Source organism: Saccopteryx bilineata, chromosome 3 (assembly GCF_036850765.1).
Source record: "Saccopteryx bilineata isolate mSacBil1 chromosome 3, mSacBil1_pri_phased_curated, whole genome shotgun sequence".
NCBI classification, from domain to species: Eukaryota; Metazoa; Chordata; class Mammalia; order Chiroptera; family Emballonuridae; genus Saccopteryx; species Saccopteryx bilineata.
In genome coordinates this window covers 235,676,007-235,699,149 of record NC_089492.1, presented here as the reverse complement: position 1 = coordinate 235,699,149, position 23,143 = coordinate 235,676,007, and the positions used below count along the sequence as shown (strand labels likewise).

The 23,143-nt window shown below is 38.5% G+C and overlaps 1 pseudogene; it reads left to right on the top strand.

Annotated features, from left to right (window-relative positions):
• The first annotated feature begins 1,120 nt into the window (after positions 1–1,120).
• Positions 1,121–1,512, top strand: LOC136329027 (small ribosomal subunit protein uS8-like; annotated as a pseudogene).
• The last annotated feature ends 21,631 nt before the right edge of the window (positions 1,513–23,143 follow it).

Sequence of the window (23,143 nt, the reverse complement as noted above, 5' to 3'; positions counted from 1 at the left end):
GATGGAATTTCATGGTATCATTGAACTTGAATCATAGATATACCATCAATATGTGGCTTTTCATTCTAGAGCAAGAATAGGCAGACTTTTTCTGTAAAGTTCCAGATAGTAAATATGATAATTTAGGCTTTGCATGCTGCATATGGTCACTGTTGAATATTTTTCTTTCCTATTGTTTTTATAACCCTTTCAAAATTTAAAAGCCATTACTAGCTGATGGGTCATAAAAACAATGTAGGTTGGGTTCTGCTTATGGGCTGTAGCTTACTCATCCTATTCTAGGGAGTTATTCTGGAATGTTAAGAAGCTTTCACCACTTCCAAAATAGAGGAAGAACATTTGAGAGTACTTAACATAAAAGTCAAGAAGAAGCCCCTGACCAGGCTCTGGCGCAGTAGATAGAACATTGGACTGGGACGCTGAAGACCCATGTTCGAAACCTGAGGTTGCTGGCTTGAGTGCGGGCTCATCTGGTTTGAGCATAGACTCACCAGCTCAAGCGCAGGGTTGCTGGCTTGAGTGTGGAATCATAGACATGACCCCATGGTTGTTGGCTTGAGCCTAAAGATTGCTGATTTAAAGCCCAAGGTCACTGGCTTGGGCAAGGGGTCACTCACTCTGCTGTAGACCCCTGGTCAAGGCACATATGAAAAAGCAATCATTGAACAACTAAGGAACCGCAACGAAGAATTGATGCTTCTCATGTCTCTCCCTTCCTGTGTGTCTGTCCCTATCTGTCCCTCTCTCTGACTCTCTCTCTGTCTGTCAAAAAAAAAAAAAAAGTCAAGGAGGGAGGGAGAGAGAGAAGGAGAAGAAAATATTTTAGCATTCAGCATTTATTTGTATGTAATAAGTGTGGGATAACTTTTGCTTTCAGCTGGAAATGTAGAGACCTGGAAAAAGTATCAATCTCACCCTTGCAATGGGAATAAAGCTTGAGTAAGCTACACATTAATGATTTTTTTTCTTTCTTTTTTTCAGACATATTTCCTGACTTTGCACACTAGTTATTTTGCTTGGACTTGGAATTCCCCAGATAGACTCACGTACATATCTTTTGGAGTAAGCTATTTTTACTAAGAACTAATTTTGGCTCTTTCTGCCATCTTTCCATTTTGCAATGATGGTGGGCCTGAATGTCCTATCTGATGCTCTCAAGAGTATCAACAATGCCGAAAAGAGAGGAAAATGTCAGGTTCTCATTAGGTCATGCTCCAAAGTCATTGTCGGGTTTCTGACTATGATAATGAAGCATGGTTATATTGGCTAATTTGAAATTATTGATGACCACAGAGCTGGAAAAATTATTGTGAACCTCACAGGCAGATTAAACAAGTGTGGAGTAATCAGCCCAGATTTGATGTGCAACTCAAAGATCTAGGAAAATAGTACAACCTGCTTCCATCCTGTCAGTTTGGTTTCATTGTACTGACAACCTCAGTCAGCATCGCAGACCATGAAGAAACAAGATGAAAACACACAGGAGGGAAAATACTGGGATTCTATTTCTAGGGATGTAATATATATATGTAAATAAAATGCCTCGAAGGACAAAAACAACAACAACAAACTAGTTTTGCCATTCGTGGTTTCTTTCTGCAGTTTTTATCCTCAGACGGCAACATTATTTTAGGTTCTACTTATGGTAGTCATCGAAAACCTCTTTGAAAGTGTTAGAAGTCAAATTCAGAAGTGTTGGAAAGGTATGTCTTCTTCTTCAATCAATGGTTATCAGTAGTAGGAAATAGAGTGGACGTAGTGATAAATATCAGAATTTCAGGCGTTTATATAGATCTAATGGTGTATATTTCTGGTTAAAGTTATTAGGTGGGTATAAATAGTAAAGCCAAATGAGTAAAAGATTGTAGTAGATTTTAGTGCTGCTCAATAATGTTTTCACATCTATTCCTTCTGAGCACAGGAAGTATGTCCTTTTCTGCTTCTTCCTTAGTTACATGTATAACTTTCTATGATGAATGAGTGTGAGCAGAACTGAGCAATGACACCTGGACTAAGAGTGTATTTGCATAAGTGAGAAATAAATGTGTCATATTAAACAACTTAGACATTGGGGATCATTTGTCACTATTGCATAATCTAGTTGTCCTTAATGATTCAAGGATACACATCATTGTGAAAATTTATAAATTTGTGGAAGTATATAATATATAAGTATATATAATAAGTAATATATAATATAACTAATAAGTACATATAATTATAGCAGTGAGTTTTATTCAGGTTTTAACTCTAAAAATATTTTCTCACATATAAACTTACAGAAATTCTCAAAATATAATGAAATAAATCATGCCATTTCTTTGCTAGAAACAGAAGCTGCACTGGCCCCTCCAGCCAGTCTTGCCATCCCTCCCCTTACCAGGCTCGAGGCCTCTGAGATCCTGGGGGCCCATTTGTAGAATTCCTAAGCCTTAACAAAGTTCAATTTAAAAACCACAACTTCGAAAAGATTTTTAGCATAATAACAGCAAGTGCTTTTTCTTGTCAGAAATATCCAAAGATAGAATGAGATACTTGAGTGGTGAGCATCCAACCTAGGGGGTGTTAAAACACTGGTTGGTTATACTAGGCAGGTATGTGGTAAAAGGCATCCTGTCATTGAATCGCCACTTCTAGCCTCAGAGTTTTTGATTCTTAGGTCTCTTCTAATGGATAACCTCCTGTATTTTCTCTATCTTTTCCTCTCCCTTATTTTTCTTCATCCAACTTATCATTTCTTTATATTATATTAAAAATCTCTTTCTCCCTCTCTCTGTCTCTATCTCCAGTACTGTGCTAGAGCCAGCTTGTTTTAGGCCAAGAGAACCAAACTGTAAATTTTTAGGAATTTTTAGAGTGAGTTGTTAAACATAGAAATTATTAAAAATTAAACTATATAAACATCATGAAATAAATTTAAAAAGAAGGTAATAATACTCAAACTCAGTATTATCTAATTACTGTGCTACATTTTAGTATTATTTATGCTCTTGATGTTTTTTTAGACCTATTGTTTCTGTATGGTGGAAATGTACAATGGTGTGCTACTGAACATTTTCCCCTACTTGCTGTCAGTGATAGTAGCTTGAAAACAGCTATAACATGAGTATTTATACTGCAGAAATCATCAAACACTACAAATGGGAGATTTTTCTCTGGAGAACTGCATTTACCAGTACACTACTGTGTCCATCTCTCTCTCTCCGCCTCTAGAATTTAAGCTCCATGAGGATACAGACTGCGTTAGGTTCACTGTTTTTGGGGCTCAATAAATACGTATTTAATGGGTGAATTACTGACTGAATAATAACAAGAACAGCAGGAATTTTAAATGAAGCCAGATGTGAGAAACCAGGGAGCATGCGTGGGAAGGTTTGGAGGAGGTTAGATTTGCTTTCTGGTTTTTGTGTATGTGTGTGTGTGCTGGCCTTTGCTGTTTTATACACTGTACATAAGAAATGGCATCTAGTGCTGTTCAGGTTGCAAATGGGGAATTATTCTCCCAAGTTTCCTAAAGTCAGAGCTTCCTAAAGCTATCCCTGAGCCCTTAACAAATTCCTGAAAAAAATTTTACATCCTTTTTCCCCTTGTGGTGTTTTTTTTTTTTTTTTTTTTTTTTCCCGAGAGAGAGAGAGATTAGAGAGAGGGATAGACAGGGACTGACAGACAGGAATGATGAGAGATGAGAAGCATCAATCATTAGTTTTTCGTTGCACGTTGCGACACCTTAGTTATTCATTGATTGCTTTCTCATATGTGCCTTGACCGCGGGCCTTCAGCAGACTGAGTAACCCCTTTCTTGGGTCAGTGACCTTGGGTCCAAGCTGATGAGCTTTGCTCAAACCAGATGAGCCCGCGCTCAAGCTGGAGACTTTGGGGTCTTGAACCTGGGTCTTCCGCATCCCAGTCTGACGCTCTATCCACTGCGCCTTGTGGTGTTTAATACAGATACATTTATAGTTGAGAGTGCTGATTTTTGGGGCAAAGAGATAAGATCTTAACACAAAAAAATCTTAGTCTCCTAAATTGGATCTCAAAAAATATTTTCTGAGGATATTTGGATTGCTGTAGAGCAGGATTCATGAGCTAGCAGTCTGTAGGCAGTGTCTGGATTACAGATATGTTAGATCTGCGTGGGAATTAAAAAAACTTTAATTAGTTTCCAACAATTAAATATCAAGGAATGTCTATTAAAATCTAAATTTCTGAATTTCTCTTAAAAATTCAGTATATTCACTAACACCAGACGAGACAAAAATCCACTTGTGCCAACCTCTTTATTTTTTGAAGACAAAATTTTTATACTCTTTGAAAAATGTATTGATTTTGTGAAAGAGAGAGAGGAACATTGGTTTGTTCCACTTATTCATGCCATCATCAGTTGTTCCCTGTAAGTGTCCTGACTGGGGCTCCAACCTGCAACCTTGGCATGTTGGGACAACATTCTAACCAATTACACTACCTGCCAGGGCCTTGCCACCATCTCTGGGTGGGTCCTACACTGTCTGTCTCACCACCACTCCCACCATGTCCCGATGGGCTGATATTTTATTTGTGGTCAGCCCTGCTCTGTTAGGTTATTTGCCTGATCCTTATATTCTTTTGATACTGCTAACTAGTCATTTTCCCCATGTAATGATATTTGACAGTAGGTAGCTAACAAGAGCAACATTCTATTGTTTATTAGTCAGAAATCCTTCTTCTGGAAAATTACCATCTCTGGGTCTCATTTTCCATAGGTATAAGTACAGTGGTTAGATTAGGTGATCACTAAGCCTTCTTATTGCTCTAGCATTCTGTGCTTATACTGACTCACCTAAACACACTATTTCTTTTCCAACTGTTTTATATTTTTGTCTCTATTGCTGTATTTTTGTCTCCCCATTCCCATCTCTACCTCTGTCATTATCCAAAAGATTATTTTTCTCTTGCTGTATATTTCAGACCATGTTGCCTAACAGGTTTTGTGTGGTAAGCAGAATGTGGGTCTTGATGGAAGTAAAGGAGCATGCTCGATCATCCGGCCTCTGTTCTCTTTTCTTATAAGACAGACCATTTGCTTTGTTTAGCCTTCATGGGGCTGGAAGCAATAAAAACTACTGATTTCAAAAGAGGAATCCAAACTCAGGGGGAAACTACTTCCTTTTGTATTTCCACCATATTTGCTGAGTATTATTTGCTCCTAGTATGAAAGAGGTCAGTTGCTGAAAGTGTTCATTGTATATATTTTTCTAAGTTGAATAGACCAGCACCAGTTCTTTGTCATTAACTGCCATGGTGATAGATATTCTAGGCATACATATATAAAGAACAAAGTAGTTTTCACTTTTCTCTATAGACTACTTAAAATACCCATTACATAAAAGATACAATGCTTATCACATCTAAATGGACAGCTTCTGAAATACCATTTCCCAGACCTGGTTCACAGGGATAAAGATGCTGTGTCTGACAGTCCAGCTGCTGCAGTGGTTTGAACACCACAGAGTGAGGTGAAAGCTGATGGTCAGCCTTACTGGGCTATGATTTTGTTTTAAGCACATCTGATGTTTTGTACTTTTGTGGTATCTTCTTTTCCTCTTTGAAAATAAAACTTTGGCTTTGGCCGGTTGGCTCAGTGGTAGAGCATCAGCCCAGTGTGTGGATGTCCTGGGTTCAATTCCTGGTCTGAGCACACTGGAGAAGTGACTATCTGCTTCTCCACCCCTTCCCCCCTTTCCTTCTCTCTCTCTCTTCCCCTCCTACAACTGTGGCTTGGTTGGAGCAAGTTGGCCCCAGGCACTGAGGATGGCTCCATGGCCCCCCCTTGGGTGCTTAAATAGCTAGGTTGCTGAGCAATGGAGCAAGGCCCCAGATAGGCAGAGCATCTCCCAGTAGGAGGCTTGCCAGCTGGATCCCGGTTGCTGGGTCTGCCTGCCTCCCCACTTCTCACTAAAAAAAAAAAAGAAAGAAAATAAAACTTTATCATGACAATGAAATCCAGTTTTTTTAAAGTTTCATAGCTAGATAAGATATGTGTAGTTAGTTGTGTGATGAGTTTTGTTCATCTTGATTTCTTTTTCTATTCAAATTAGGAATGCAGCTGTAACCAATGAAGCCTCTGTGTGTAATTTGTATGTAAAGTGCCCCAAAATTAACATTGTTTTTCAAAATAGGTAAGGTATTTCACTGATACTCTCACTATTTTGTGTTCTGGATAAAATAAAAGATGATTGTAATGTTTTGTGTAAAGATAAAATAAAAAATGTGTATAAGAACTTTAATTGCCTCTTAGTTGTGGAAGATGATGTTAGAAATTATGTGGAAATAAAAGCGACAGAGAAACAACATGCACTTTCAAGATTTAACAAGGTGTATAATTTAAAAAATAAATTGTTTGTACAATTTACATTTTGGTTCCCCTGATTCTTTCTTCTTCATCTAGCTTGTTGTGTATTTTTAATGTTTGGTTTTTTTTTTCCTTGCAAGAGCAGGTTGTGCTAGTAATTCCCTGGGAGATGATTTGAGAATACCTGGTTATTCTAATTGCATTCCTCTACTTTCTTTTTCCTTTAGTAAGAAAGGCAGGAAAAAATTTTCTTGTTTTCTTTGCATGTTTGGCAAAGCTCCTCTGATGTTAATTATTTCTACCAATTCTAAGCTCTTGAGTTTCTGTTGCTTAAAAATGACAATTGCAAGCATGGGTTTTCATGGAACCAAGACTGATCTTGAAGCTAATAAATGCTTTGTATTATTTTATTGTGTTGAGTGATGAACTTAAAAAGGTTGTTCTAGGAAGAATAATTTATTTGTGAGAATTAGCTGTAACTAGTGATTTGTGCAGACGGCATTTGTATGATATGGAATTTTGCTGTGCCATTTAGGATTTGGAAATAACTATAGTAGCAGAAGTTAAAACCCCTACACTAAATCCCCATGCTTTTTACCTTTAACTTTCCTAGGGTAGATCTGAGTTCTTGAGTTAGATAAACATTTTTCTGTGGTTTTAATATAGAAAAAATAAAAGAAGAAAAGTGAAGATAATGTATGTAAATATCACAATACATAAAAAAAGTGATTATTAAAATTAGTAGAAAGCTCAACTGAGAAATATAACCATGTCTTTAAAATTCAGTTAATAAATAATCTAGCCATCAGGAAAGAAAAAGAATTAAAAAGCATCAGGATAGGAAAGGAAGAAATAAAATTGTCTCTATTTGCAGATGAACATGTAATCATAATGACTCCACTGAAAGGGCTGTTAGATATAATCAAGGAATTCAACATAGTTATAGGACACAAAATTAGCATAAAATTAGTAGCATTTTTATACACTAACAGTGAATTATCTGAAAACAAATGATCCTATTTATAATAAAAATAGTTATTAATTTTATTGTTCCTCAGAAAATATGGTAAGAATTATGGTTTAAATATACAGATGTACAGTGTTGACCCTTGAACAATGCAGGAGTTAAGGGTGCTGATGCGCCCCTAACAGTCAAAAATGCTCGTATAACTTGTGACTCCCTCAACTTCAACAGTTACTTGTTGACCAGAAACCTTGCTGATAACAGTCTAGTAACATATTTTGTATGTTTTGTGTATTATCTACCCTATTCTTACAATAGGTAAATTAGAGAAAAGAAAATGTTATTAAGAATATCATAAGGAACTATATTACATCATTTATTGAAAAAAATCTGTTCAGATGGTCCCATGAAATTAAAACCCACATTGTTCAAGGGTGAGTTGTGCATGGGAAGTATGGAAAAGTTGTAATACAAGCAAATGACTGTAAATTCTTCAAAATAAATGTAGATTAGACGAAGAAGCTATAAGAATGCAACACACTTTAAAATAATTATCTAAAATAATAATAATTTAAAGAGAAAAGTGTGTGTTTATACTTTTAAACTTGATGCAAAACTAATTACCGGTGGTTAAATTTAAAAAGAATGTTTTTGGGGAGATATTGAAATATTATCCTGATTTTTTAAAGCAAATAGTTGCAATTTTATTATAATCTCTTGAAAATTTAGTTTGTTTTTAGCATTTTTCAATATTATGATATGTGGGAATATGCTATGAAAATATGCCGAGTTAGGTTAACAATCAGAGACAGGGAGGTGCCCTAGGGCGAAAGCCCTGAGTGGATGAGAGTCCAGGGGCCTCTCTGACTCATACTGGAAACAGTGCATGCTGGAAACAGCAAAACAGCAGGATAAGATTCAGTACCAAGAAATGTTTAGGCTCTCAGAACCAAGATTTGAAATCAGCATGTGCCTTGTCCTTTACTTCACCCCCTGAAAACTGTTGCTGTCTGTTTCTTTGAGTTATGTGTACTGGCTAATAAATATCTGAGTAAGGCTGAGTAAGGCTTCAGTCCTTCAGTCTGTTAACTGGGGCTTTTGCCTCCTCTTGGCCCCTTGGAGCATGTCATCTAATCTCTGAGTAGTTCATTTTTACTGGGACAAGTTGTGCCCCATGTGAAGAACAGTAACCAAATGACAGTTTGCTACTCCAAGTAGTTCATTGTTGCTGCGACAATAATAAACATTAACAATACAAAAAAATAAACAAAGCAACAAATTGATGATGCATCTGGGAAAATAGAAATAACAGAAAATAAAAACAACCTTTCCAGAAAATATGAGCTACTTAAGAGCATGCACTACCTCTTATATTGTGTAAAACAGATACCTTAAGAATATTTATTAGTTACCCACTCTGTGCTGGATACTGAATGAATTAGACAAACTTTCCTTCTTCAAGAACAGATGACGTGGCTATCTTTGTTCCTTGTATGTGTATTGTTCATCTCTGTACTTTTAGTACCTGGCACAGAGATTAACACAGAAAAAGCAGTCAATGTTTGCTTTTTGCGTTGAATTGAGTATTTATTGCAAGAGTGAAAAATAACGATTGTGGAATCATTAAGTTGAGTCATGTTGGGGCTTCTCAGAAATTTTGTAAATAAGAATACACAGGCATAGAATCTCTTGAGGTTGCTAGTGCAAACTATTTAACAGAATTCAAAGAGTAGCTTTACACTTAGAGTTTATAGTGTTAAACATTTCCATTTATTTTAACACTTAGTGTTGTGAAAAAAAAAACAGTAGTCTGGGGTAAGTTACCTGTGTAATCTTGGATAAGTAGCCTACCATCTTTGAACCTGATTATTTTTCATCTTTAACATGAAGGCCAAGGAAAGGGATTTTAAAACTAATGTCATAAGTGACCCTAAGGAAGGGCTCAAATGACTTTGACAGTATGCAAAATGATGTATAGATGTTTGAGAATATATATTTTTCTTTGGGAGGAATCTAAACTTCAATAGATTCTCAAGAATTTATATTTCCTCTACCTCATAAGTTTAATTTCTAGTCTAAATTATTTCTAGGGTTTATTTTACTTTTAAAAATAACCTTTAACCTGACCAGGCGGTGGTGCAGTGGATACAGCGTTGGACTGGGATGTGGAGGACCCAGGTTCGAGACTCTGAGGTCGCCAGCTTGAGCGTGAGCTCATCTGGTTTGAGCAAGGCTCACCAGCTTGAGCCCAAGGTCTCTGGCTCTAGCAAGGGGTCACTTGATCTGCTATAGCCCCCCGGTCAAGGCGCATATGAGAAATCAATCAATGAACAACTAAGGAACTGCTACGAAGAATTGATGTTTCCCATCTCTCTCCCTTCCTATCTGTCTGTCCCTATCTGTCCCTCTCTCTGACTCTCTCTGTCTCTCCCACAAGAAAAAAAAAATCTTTAGCATAACATGCAAAAATTTTATTCAGTAGATTAAAATTAGGAAACAAATCTTTTAGCTTGTTATTGTACAAGTGAAGTTCTATTTTGGGTTGTTTCTTGTTTTCTATTTTAATCAAGTAATTAATCCATCAAGCAACTAGTAAACATTTATTGATAACCACTATATATTCTGAACTACAGTAACAAAAGGAAATAGTGAAGGGTATACCAATATCTGTCTTAAAAAAATCTCTGAACATATGTACCCTGATTTATCAATGTCACCCATTAAAATTAATTTAAAAACCCCATTATTTAATTATGAAGACTAAATCAACCTAATCTTTAATTTTATTGTAGTCATGGAGATGAATCTTACACCATGGAAAATTGGAAGCTAGATTTAATACTACATTGGCTATAAGTAAGATAAATGATTAATTCTAGCTGATGTATTAAGGATTCAATCATGCAAAATACATTTATTAAGCTCTGACTATATACCAGGCACAAAAAGTACTAATAAATAATATATTGTCTTTTAGTATTAAAGACTATTTCAGTGTAAGAAATAGACACAGACACAAATAATGATAGTGTTGGGATCCAGTATATTATTAATTCAGATATCATAAAAGTACATGAAAAAAAACAAAAAAGATACTTTAAGGTGACACAAAAGGTGGCTTGCATGGTATCAAGTCTAGTTGAGTCTGGTATAATAAATAATCAGCTGAAACAGGACAAAATATATTGTATCAAAATTTGCTATGAAGTGACATGCAGCTTCTGAGGAAGGAGACTGTCTTTGGGGAAGGCACTATGAGAGAACAATCAAAAAAAGGCTTTGTGAAAGATGTGGCCCCATGAGTGTGGTGAGATTTAATAACAGCGGAGATGAGCAGAGAAGGAGCAGCAGGAGCAAAGACATGGACTGAAGTTATATTTGTGACACAGCACATTGTCCAGTTTACCAGGAGTGCAGGGTGTATATAAAGAAGTATTTAATAGTAAGAATAGAGGTTGGGAAAGTAAAACAGCATTAAGGAAGGAGTCCAAACCTTGAGGTACTGAAGGTCTATTATGGATTTATGAACAAGGGGGAAATAATTAGCTTTATGTTCTTTGAAGCTTAACTTGGAATACATTGAAATCGGCAGAGGACCTGAGAAAGATACTTGCTCTAGCAATAGACTGATGAGAAGTAATTAGAGGCTAGGTAGAGGTCAGTGCAGTGGGAACGAAGGGGAGGGAACAGGTTTCTATGGCATTGCAGAGGCAGAAGCACCAGGATTTGGCAGTTGGTGAGGTGGGAGACTGAGCGAAGGAACAGGCAAAGATGAGTCCAGGATTTTGCACCTGGGTCACTGGGAGGAGGCTGCTGCTGTTGACAGAAATAAGAAAGTCAGAAGGATGAGGAAGGAAGAAAGGAATGGGTTTACTTCTTGGTGAGGTCAATGCTATGGTGCCAGTCATGTAAAGCTTGGGAGCATAGAATTTGGGCTGGATTTTTTTTTTTTTTTTTTTGTATTTTTCTAAAGCTGGAAACGGGGAGAGACAGTCAGACAGACTCCCGCATGCGCCCAACCGGGATCCACCCGGCACGCCCACCAGGGGCGACGCTCTGCCCACCAGGGGGCGATGCTCTGCCCCTCTGGGGCGTCGCTCTGCCGCGACCAGAGCCACTCTAGCGCCTGGGGCAGAGGCCAAGGAGCCATCCCCAGTGCCTGGGCCATCTTTGCTCCAATGGAGCCTTGGCTGCAGAAGGGGAAGAGAGAGACAGAGAGGAAGGAGGGGGGGGGGGGAGAAGCAAATGGGCGCTTCTCCTATGTGCCCTGGCCGGGAATCGAACCCGGGTCCCCTGCACGCCAGGCCGCCGCTCTACCGCTGAGCCAACCGGCCAGGGCCTTGGGCTGGATTTTAAAAGACAAATTGAATTTGTCTAAATGTGGAGGAGAGAGTTGGACATTCCAGGCAAAGGACCAGCATGCATGAAGACTCATGAATAGGAATATTTAGGCAAACCATAACAAGGAATATGATTTAAATCAGGAGGTATTTATTGAGTTTTGCTATATATGGTAGTGTCTGTAAAGTCACGGGCCAAGTTCATCTGACTTATTTTCTAAGGTTAGCACGACGCCTTGCACTTAACATGTGCTCAGTAAATATTTGCTGGATAAATAAATAAAGACTCACTCCATGCCAGACATGCAAAATACTGAAAATAGAAGCAGAGAAGAATAAATCCGTGCCCTCAAAGAGCTCAGAGTCAAATGGTGTGTGTATGTGTGTGTAACAGTAAAAAGCAGTGTATTACATGGTAATAGAGTTGTATGCAAAGTGCATGAGGTACACCCAACATAAAAGACATTGACATCTTTGGAAAATGGGTAGCATCTAGAAAATGCATGGAAGCTTGTTCTAGACCAGCGGTGGTCAATCTGGTCCCTACCGCCCACTAGTGGGCATTCCAGCTTTCATGGTGGGTGGTAGCAGAGCAACCAAAGTATAAATAAAAAGATAGATTTAACTATAGTAAGTTGTTTTATAAAGATTTATTCTGCCAAACTTAGCGAAAATCTGACATAAAGTACTTGGTAAGTAATTATTATTATATGGATTAACTTGCTGTAACTCTGCTTTATAAATTTTATAAAGTACTTCCCTACTTTATAAATCACCATTACTGTGGAACCGGTGGGCGGTTAGAAAATTTTAGTACTAACAGAGATACAAAAGTGGGCAGTAGGTATAAAAAGGTTGACTACCCCTGCGCTAGACAGATAAGGAATTGGAGGAAGGGGTTCTAGACAGAGGGCATTATATGTGCCTAGGCATGGATGTTTCAAAGTGCATACTTATTGGGGAAATTATTAGATCCCTAGTATGTTTGCAGATAACAGAAGGAATAGATGAGACTGGAGATTTAGATGGAGGCTATTTCTTAAAAGACCTTATCTGTTACGCTAAGGAATTATGGATTTATTTTGGAAGCCCTTGGGTACACCGAGAGAGTGTGAAGAGAAGAGGCAATGTCGGAGTTATACCCTTAGGCATAATCACCAGCAAGAGTGAGGCTGAGAAGGCTCACCTTCCTACACACTAGAAACATAATCAGACCTTTCAGGAAGTTCCCAGGAAAACCCCTGAGGATGATAATTTAAAAAAAATTAATTTGCTTGCTTCTCCTCCATTATTTGGAGGTTAGATACTTTAATTCTTGTATAGAAAACTTTGCTCTTTCTTTCCCCAAGTTACAGCTATTAAGAGAGAACATGATGTGTCATAGCATTGCACTCTTGAAACCTATATAATCTTATTAACCAATGTCACCCCAATTATTTTAATTAGAAAAAAAGACCATGAATATTTCCCACTACTAAAACCATCAATGTCCATGAGAGGCATCCAATCTTAACAGTAAAAAACACAAGGTATGTTTTAAACTTAGTTTTTTTCACTTCCTAGCTGTATAACTTGGGACATGCTTATTAATCTATCTAAATTTAAATTTCTTTATCTGAAAAATAAAGCTAAAAGCTCATAAGAAACTACATGCATTTAATCACTTTGTTGAGTTAATTTTTAATCAGTAGATGTTGAAAGACAGGTTATATTTTTTCCATGTCTGCTTTTTTTCTTTACATTTGCAAATACATTCTCTATCCAAACAAATCATTCTTCTAATTTTTAAAAAAGGATAATGATATAATTTTTTGACACTGTAATTTAAAATTTCCTTTTAGTTAAATATAATTATTCTAAAAATGGAAATCTCTACATATGCTTGCGTGGTGAAATTGAATATTACTTGCCTGTTTCTAAAATGTGACATAAGTAAGGATAAAACAATTATAGACAATTCTGGTAGTGAATTGCCAAACAAGGCTAATGATGGCTTAGCCTGACCAGGCAGTGGCACAGTGGATGGAGCACTGGACTGGGATGCGGAGGACCCAGGTTTGAGACCCCGAGGTCGCCAGCTTGAGCGCGGCAAAGCTCACCAGCTTGGACCCAAGGTTGCTGGCTCGAGCAAGGGGTTACTTGGTCTGCTGTAGCCCCACAGTCAAGGCACATATGAGAAAGCAATCAATGAACAAGTAAGGTGTCGCAACGAAAAACTGATGATTGATGCTTCTCATCTCTCTCCGTTCCTGTCTGTCTGTCCCCATCTGTCTCTCTCTCTGACTCTTGCTCTGTCCTTGTTAAAAAAAAAAAAAAGAATGGATGGCTTAGATAATTTTTAAGTTTCGGGCTGTCATTTTTTTTTCTGGTTTTCACTTTGTATTTGATCTCGAAGGAAACAAAGTACCACCTAACAGCATTTATCCTGAACATTTTTTATGTACATGTCTTCAATATGTAAAAAAATAGTTGGTACATCTGAAGTATCTGACGTTTGGAGTTCATAAATTGCTTTATAAATATGGACTGAGGCCTGTGGAAAAGGCAGCAAAAGCAGTCAATAGCATAAGAGCATTTACGGGATACTAGTGTTTGTGCAGGAAGTAAAATGGTTTCTATGCTTTCAGGCAGCCTACAATGTATCCAGATGGTCCTAAAACAAATAATTTAAAAAAATTTATTTTTTACTTTCAATTGCAATTGACATTCAATATTATATTAGTTTCAGGTGCACATGCACAACATGGTGATTAGATATTTAAATAACTTATAAAGTGATCCCTCAACAAATCTAGTACTTCTCAGACACCATACATAGCTATTACAATATTATTCACCAAATTCCCTATGCTGTCCTTTACACCTCCATGTCTGTTTGGTGACTATCAATTTATATTTTCTAAAGCCTTTCTCTTTTCACCCAGCCTCCAATCTCTCTCCCCACTGCCAACCATCAATCTGTTTTCTGTATCTATGCGTTTGTTCCTGTTTTGTTTATTCATTTATTTTGTTTTTTAGATTTTACATGTAAATGAATCATATGGTATTTGTCAAATACTTTTCTGAAGAAGGATAAAAGTAGTTCACGTAGGAATGTAGCATTGGGTGAGGAAGGGTCTAACATTATTGAAGAATTGTGTTTTCAGAGACGGACTCTTAAAGACCACTGTGTTCTAGACAAATGGAAGCTTTCTAGTTAAACTGGTTTAGTCATTACCGTTAACTCAGCAGCCAATAACAGCTTACAAACTTACTTTGTGTTGGATTTGAAATTAAAAAAAATGTAAACAAAACAAACAAAAACTTAATTCGAGTTTTACATAATCCTGTTTATTATAGGAGTTTTCTTTCAAAACTGTTTAGTGACCAAACCCCAAAGATGGATTTTTAAAATATGTAGTTTATTTTCCCCCAACCACATTATTTGAATGAGCAGAAACTACAAACAGGAGATGAAAAGAATCAGAGGGAAGACACAGGACATTATATTCTGCTCCTTGGCTCAAAAGTAGGATGATATGACCAGTTGGACAGTTTTTCAGAAATTATATGCAGATGAACGGACCAGTTGTTTTTATTACAGCATTATTAAAGAATTCTCAGGTGAAAGTGATTTGTAAAGTAGTTCTCTTTAGGAGTAGTTTTGTTGAAGTTTCTATTACTTCAGTGTGCTGAAGTTTGACATATGGTGTAACTGTAAGCCTAGAGAATCCCAGCTGTTGAATTTTCAACTGCAGTGTCGAGTTCTGCCCAGTGACATCCAAGGGGCCTCTCCACCATCATTTCTGTACTCTAGTTTTTTATGACATTGTATTTAATTAGATTACAGGAAATTTTTCCTTCTTTGTATAATACCTCAGCACCCAATACCTGCCAGTTAATGATTTTAATATTATTTTTTGATTAAACTTTTCTTATTCAAATTACTGTGATTTTCCCCCTTTTTCTTCTTTTTTCAAGTGAGAAGAAGGGAGATAAAGAGACAGGCATGTGCCCAACTGGGATCCACCCAAGGACTCCCATCTGGGGCCGATGCTCTGCCCATCTGGGGCCATGCTCACAATTGAGCTATTTTTAGTGCCTAAGACAGAGGCTCCATGGAGCCATCCTCAGCTCCTGGGGCTGGTGCACTTGAATCAGCTGAACTATGGCTGCAGGAGGGGAATTGAGAGAGAAAGAGAGAGAGAGAGAGAGAGAGAGAGAGAGAGAAGAGAGAGGGGGTGAAGAAGCAGATAGTCACTTCTCCTGTGTACCCTGACCAAGAATCGAATGTAGGACATCCACATTTGGGGCTGATGCTCTACTACTGAGCCAATTGGCCAGGGCCAGCAGGTAATTATTAGTAGGAGATTATTATTAGAGGATTGTAGTAAAGTGGAATTGGTTATTAAGGGGTAAAAAGAATTCTAAAATATAGGGAGCAGCCACTGCCACTAGGACTGAGATAAAACACCCAAGGAGAAGGCCATTCCCTTTTTTGGGTTGAGATCCAGGGCTAATTTGAGAGGGCATGACCATGGCTCAATGGATGGTAGAGAATCCCCATGAGGCACCTCACCAACAGTAGTCACTGGATATCTGCCTTCAGGAATACTGGAGAGGAAAGGACAGCTAAACTGTGGATTTCACTACAGAGATGGGGGTGTGGAGTGGAGAGTTGGGTGAGGCTGGAAAACTGTCCAAGGGCAGGTGCCACGTTGTCCATACTCAGTGGGAAATTATTGTTTGGGGTACTAAGGGAAGAAGCTGTTTACCCAGAGAAGACACACAGTGGCATTCAATAGGGAAGCATCTGAAAGGTGTGCTGAGGTAATCTGGTCAAGTGGAGTTGCCTTGCCAGGGAGACTTCTCTCTGAGTGCTAGAGAAAGCTGTTCAAAGGAAGTTGCTTAGCAGAAGGTACTGATGGGGAAGCTGGTCTGTGGTTCCTGAGATAAGCTATTCACAGTGCGATGTCCTTACAGCGGCACTTTCCTACAACGCTGCCTGATGGTGTGCCAAGTGAAGCTGCCTTTGAGAAGAAGCCATATGCTTTCGGTCACTAGGCACTTCAGGGGGGCAAAAAGTGAGCCCTGCAGGAGCCTAATGTGAGTTGTGCATCAGAACAAGAAAGAGAAATCCCTTGCTTTGCCACTGTATCTCCAGAACCCTCTACTACAAAGCTTAACGTTGTGCCATCTGTCAAGGGAGAAATATTTACTGGCTCCACCTCCATTATCTCAGATCAGGGCAGTGAAAAGTGGAGTTGGAGCTGGGAGTCAATAAACTGACAACTGGTACTCTTGGTAGATAAACAAGAATGGAATTGCTGAGTCATGTGTTACTACTGTATGTTTTGTTTGATTGTTTGTTTGTTTTTTTAATTATTTATTTATTTATTCATTTTAGAGAGGAGAGGGAGAGACAGAGAGAGAGAGAGAGAGGAGAGACAGAGAGAGAGAAGGGGGGGAGGAGCTGGAAGCATCAACTCCCATATGTGCCTTGACCAGGCAAACCCAGGGTTTCGACCCGGCGACCTCAGCATTTCTAGGTCGACGCTTTATCCACTGTGCCTCCACAGGTCAGGCCTGTTTGTTTTTTGTGACAGAGACAGAGAGGGACAGACAAGAAGGGAGAGGAGAAGCATCAATTTTTCATTGTGGCACCTTAGTTGCTCATTGATTGCTTTCTTCTATGTGCCTTGACCAGGGGGCTACAGCAGACCTAGTGACTCCTTGCTCAAGTCAGCAACCTTGAGTTCAAGCTGGTGAGCTTTGCTCAAACCATATGAGCCCGTGCTCATGCCAGTGACCCTGGGGTTGCAAACCTGGGTCCTCCACATCCCAGTCCGATGTTCTATCTACTGCCTGATCAGGCACTACTGTATGTTTAACTATGCTAGATGCTGCCAAACTAATCCCCAGAGTGGTTGTACCATTTACATTCCCACCAACCAGCAATGTGTGAGAGTTTTAGTGGCTCCACATAATCATGGCCACTTGGTATTATCAACCTTTTTACATTTAGCTCTTGTAGTGAATTTAATATGGTAGATTTTTTTGGTATATCTTTCTAGTTTTAATTATCATTTCCCTGATGGCAAGTGATATTGATAACCTTTTTATTTGCTTATTGGCCATTTGTATATCTTTAAAAAATTTAAAAATTTTTCAATTATGGTTGACATTTAATATTATTTTATATTAGTTTTAGGTACACAGCAGAGTGGTTAGATAATTATGTAATTTATGAAATGATTGCTCCCAATAATTCTAAGTACCCACCTGACACCATTTGTAGTTATCCCAGTATCATTAACAGTATTTTGTATGTTGTACTTTACAACCCTGTGACTGTTCTGTAACCACTAATTTTTTTTTTAATTTTATTTTTTTAATGGAGTGACATCAATAAATCAGGATACATATATTCAAAGATAACAAGTCCAGGTTATCTTGTCGTTCAATTATGTTGCATACCCATCACCCAAAGTCAGATTGTCCTCTGTCACCTTCTATCGTGTTTTCTTTGTGCCCCTCCCCCTCCCCCTTTCCCTCTCCCATTCCGCCCCCCCCCCCCCCCCGTAACCACCACACTCTTATCAATGTCTCTTAGTTTCGCTTTTATGTCCCACCTACGTGTGGAATAATGCAGTTCCTGGTTTTTTCTGATTTACTTATTTTGCTTCTTATCATGTTATCAAGATCCCACCATTTTGCTGTAAATGTTCCGATGTCATCATTTCTTATGGCTGAGTAGTATTCCATAGTGTATATGTGCCACATCTTCTTTAACCAGTCTTCTATTGAAGGGTTTTTTTGTTGTTTCCATGTCCTGGCCACTGTGAACAATGCTGCAATAAACATGGGGCTGCATGTGTCTTTACGTATCAATGTTTCTGAGTTTTGGGGGTATATACCCAGTAGAGGGATTGCTGGGTCATAAGGTAGTTCTATTTTCAGTTTTTTGAGGAACCACCATACTTTCTTCCATAATGGTTGTACTACTTTACATTCCCACCAACAGTGGATGAGGGTTCCTTTTTCTCCACAGCCTCTCCAACATTTGCTATTACCTGTCTTGCTAATAATAGCTAATCGAACAGGTGTGAGGTGGTATCTCATTGCCGTTTTGATTTGCATTTCTCTAATAGCTAAAGAAGATGAGCATCTTTTCATATATCTGTTGGCCATTTGTATTTCTTCCTGGGAGAAGTGTCTGTTCATATCCTCTTCCCATTTTTTTATTGGATTGTTTGTTTGTTTGTTGTTGAGTTTTATGAGTTCTTTGTATATTTTGGATATTAGGCCCTTATCTGAGCTGTTGTTTGAAAATATCATTTCCCATTTAGTTGGCTTTCTGTTTATTTTGCTATCAGTTTCTCTTGCTGAGCAAAAACTTCTTAGTCTGATGTAGTCCCATTCATTAATTTTTGCCTTCACTTCTCTTGCCTGTGGAGTCAAATTCATAAAATGCTCTTTAAAACCCAGGTCCATGAGTTGAGTACCTATGTCTTCTTCTATGTACTTAATTGTTTCAGGTCTTATGTTTAGATCTTTGATCCATTTTGAGTTAATTTTTGTACAGGGGGAGAGACTGTAGTCCAGTTTCATTCTTTTGCATGTGGCTTTCCAGTTTTCCCAGCACCATTTATTGAAGAGGCTTTCTTTTCTCCATTGTGTGTTGTTGGCCCCTTTATCAAAAATTATTTGACTATATATATGTGGTGTAACCACTAATTTTTACTTAATCCTTTCACCTTTTTTCACCTGTTTCCCCAATCCTCTTCCATCTTGTGACCCTCTGTTCTCTCTATGAGGCTGTTTCTGTTTTGTTTGTTCATTCATTTTGTTTTTTAGGTTCTATGTATAAGGAAATCATATGGTATTTGTCTTTGTCTGACTTATTTTACTTAGCATAATATGCTCTAGGTCCATCCATGTTGTTGCAAATGGTAAGATTTCATTCTCTATTAGGGCTGAGTCATAGTCCATTGAATATATGTACTTCTTCTTCTTTATCCACTTGCCTATTGCTTCCATATCTTAGCTCTTGTAAATAGTGCTTCAGTGAACACACATCTTTTCAAATTAGTGTTCTGGATTTTTTTGGATAGAAAATCCAGAAGCAGAATTGCTGGGTTATAATTTTTTAAATTTTAATTTAATTTTTGAAGAACTTCCATACTATTTTTCATAGAGGTGGAACCAATCTGCAATCCCATCAACAGTGCATAATGGTTCCTTTCCTCCACATCTTTGCCAATACTTGTTTGTTGATTTATTGATAATAGCCATTCTGACAGGTAACAAGAGGTGAGATCTCACTGTGGTTTTAATTTGCATTTCTCTGATGATTTAGTGACATTAAACTTTTTTTCATTTGTCTGTTTGCCATCTACACTTACACTGTTAAATGTGTTCAGAAAAATTTATGATTTTAAGTATTATTTTAAATAATATTTAAAATTTTATTTTTCAACTTTTGCTAGTATAGAGAAATATTCTTGATTTTTAAAATATTGACATTATATCTTGAGACCTTGATAAACTTTCTTATTTGCTCTAGAATCATTGTTTTCTAAATTAATTAAGAATTTAGTATTTTCTGGCCCAGTCTAGTTGGCTCAGTGGTAGAGTGTCAGCCCGGCGTGTGGAAGTCCCAGGTTCAATTCCCAGCCAGGGCACACAGGAGAAATGTCCATCTGCTTCTCCACCCCTCCCCCTCTCCTTCCTCTCAGTCTCTCTCTTCCTCTTCCACAGCCAAGGCTCCATTGGAGCAAAGTTGGCCTGGATGCTGAGAATGGCTCCATGGCCTCCACCTCAGGCGCTAGAATGGCTCTGGTTGCAACCAAGCTATGCCCCAGATGAGCAGAGCATCATCCCAGTGGGCTTGCTGGGTGGATCCCAGTTGGGCGCATGTGGGAGTCGGTCTCTTTGCCTCCCTGCTTCTCACTTCAGAAACACACACTCACACACTCACACACACACACACACACACACAGAAGGATTTAGTATTTTCTATTTTGTCTTATGCTTTTTTTTTTTTTTTGTATTTTTCTGAAGCTGGAAACAGGGAGAGACAGTCAGACAGACTCCCGCATGCGCCCGACCGGGATCCACCCGGCACGCCCACCAGGGGCCACGCTCTGCCCACCAGGGGGCGTTGTTCTGCTGCGACCAGAGCCACTCTAGCGCCTGGGGCAGAGGCCAAGGAGCCACCCCAGCGCCCAAGCCATCTTTGCTCCAATGGAGCCTCGGCTGCGGGAGGGGAAGAGAGAGACAGAGAGGAAGGAGGGGGGGTGGAGAAGCAAATGGGCGCTTCTCCTATGTGCCCTGGCCGGGAATCGAACCCGGGTCCCCCCATGCCAGGCCGACGCTCTACCGCTGAGCCAGCTGGCCAGGGCCTTTGTCTTATGCTTTTTATTTTCTGTTCTCATGTTGCTGCAATGGCTAAGGTTACTGCTATATGTTGAATAGAAGCAAGAGATTAGATTTCAATTCCTACCTTTAATACTCAATATTATGGGGAAAGCATTTATTTCTTTATCATTAAGCATGATGATAGAAGGTATTTCTGATAGATATGTCTTCTTCTAGTTTTCTGATAGTTTAAAAATATTTTTAATTAGGAATTTTTTTGTCATTTTTTGAAATGATAACATATATTTTATTATGTTACTTTGTTGAATTACATTTATTGATTTAAAAAATTTATTGATTTTAGAGAGACAGGAAGAAGGGAGAGAAAGAGAGAGGGAAGCATTCACTGGCTGTTACACTTAGTTGTGCATTTATTGGTCACTTCCCATATGTGCCCTGACTGGGGATGGAACTTGCAACTTTGGTGTTTTGGGATGACCAACTGAGCTAACTGGTCAGGGCACCTTGATTGATTTACAGTGTGAAACCAACTTTACATTCCTGGGATAAATCCTTTTTGGTTATTGTACCGTATCACCATTTGTATATTGCTGGATTTTATTTCCAAAGATTTCTTGAGTAATTTGTATCTACATATATTCATGAAGGATACTGATTTCTAGTTTCCTGTTTTTCTTTTGTTTGACTAAGGTACCTGAGTTATGCTGGCCTCATGACATGTTGGAAAGTATTTCCTCATCTTCTAATATTTAAATGTTTTTATAACATAGGTATTGTGGCCCTGGCCGGTTGGCTTAGTGGTAGAGCCTCAGCCTGGAGTGCAGGAGTCCTGGGTTCAATTCCCGGCCAGGGCACACAGGAGAAGTGCCCATCTGCTTCTCCACCCCTCCCCCTCTCGTTCCTCTCTGTCTCTCTCTTCCCCTCCCACAGCTAAGGCTCCATTGGAGCAAAGTTTGCCCGGGTGCTGAGGATGGCTCTGTGGCCTCTGCCTCAGGCGCTAGAATGGCTCTGGTTGCAACAGAGTGACACACCCTGGTGGGTGTTCTGGGTGGATCCTGGTTGGGCACATGCGGGAGTCTGTCGGACTGCCTCCCCATTTCCAACTTCAGAAAACAAAAACAAAAACAAAAAAACCCACATAGGTATTGTATTTTTTCTTAAATATTTGATAGAATTCTTCAATAAAGCTATCTGGATTGGAATTATCATCATTGTTAAGATTTTAGTGAATTCTGTTTATTTAGTTGGTATAGGATAAACACAAAAACCACATATGTAATTAAATGGCCAAAAGCTAGAGGTAAACAGTAATACTTAAAAGCAGCCAAAAAACCCCCATGATACATTACATAGAAGCAAATATGGGAATGATTTCAGACTTCTCAAGCCAGCATTGAATGGAACAGCTCTTTAACATGATAGAAAATAATCTTTCTTATGGCTAAAATATTCCTATTTGTTATCCTGAATACTATCTCCCTAATACTGTAGGGTGGATTGCAGTAATACTGATTGAAAGCTCTTCTGGTGACCATGGAATCAGTCTATAGGGAGATGAAGATGTGTATTTTTAAGATTTGCTTGCCTCAGACACAGAAAAATCTTGTGAATACTGTTAGTCTCACATATATAGATCTCCCAAAAATACCTACCTCAGTTAAATGCAACCCTGCCTTGCCAGTGGATTGTGCCACGTATTTTGGGCTCATTGTTGGCTCTTTCACCTTCTCTTACCACCCAGTGTTTCAAGAAATTATGTCAGTTCTACCATCAAAACAGCTCAGTATCTTGTCACCATTTTTGTTGTGACCATGCTGTCACCATTAATGGTGCTGGTTGTGCTAGAAATATTGTAGCTCTCTACCTGTTTTCTCTGCTTCATCCCTTACAATTTGCATACACTCCTTCTTCCAGTTTAATGTTCACATAGTACCTAAAGTAGTTATAAGTTATATCATATTAACCCTCTCCAATGGTTTTCCATCCCAAGAGCACAAGGTAAGTCCCTGAGAATAGTCAACAAGGCCCTGCATAGCTACTTCCCTTTTCCTGTCACACATGCGTGTCAGTGATATCCTTGCTCTTTCTCAAACACTCCAGGTATGTTTCAACATCAGGGCCTTAGCATTTCTGTTCTCTTGCTTTTTGTTT